Raw genomic sequence first — 614 nt, forward strand, 5'->3', positions numbered from 1 at the left:
CCTTGCACTAAAGCTCTTCGACTTTGAGTACTTCATATAAAAATCAAATGCAAGCTGCAAAGTAGAAAAGTGGTATTTGCCAATTTTCTCCGCAAAATTCTCACTAAATTTCAAAGTTGTAATGTCTTGCACGGAGTCAACCGCATAAGCGGCTTCAAGGATATCTTCTGACATATCAGATTCAGAAAAAAAACGCTCCCTCAGTAAATTCATCTCTGAAATCTTGTTCGAATTCATTCTGTTCATCCATCATATATTGGTCACTTACTAGCTCTTCTTGTTGGTTAAAGTCATTGTCCTCCTGGTATTGCTCATTCATCTCAGTGTCCGTAAATATACCTGACATCTTAAAATGTCCAATGAAAAAAAATCAGTACACTCCATCTTATAACATTACATAAAATAGATAGATTCGTATATTGCTACTGCAGGAACGGATCCAGAGATTTTAATATTGAGGTGCCAATTTTTATATAATTTTTTTTAATCTATAAAAATAATTAACATATAGTTATTGGAGTTAGTTTTTTAATAGATTTATTAAGATACATATAATTATAATTTTTTCCAACAATTTTATTTTTAATATGATAATTACATAAATAAAATATAAC

The sequence above is a fragment of the Arachis ipaensis genome, chromosome B01 (genome assembly GCF_000816755.2).
Source record: "Arachis ipaensis cultivar K30076 chromosome B01, Araip1.1, whole genome shotgun sequence".
Taxonomy (NCBI): Eukaryota; Viridiplantae; Streptophyta; class Magnoliopsida; order Fabales; family Fabaceae; genus Arachis; species Arachis ipaensis.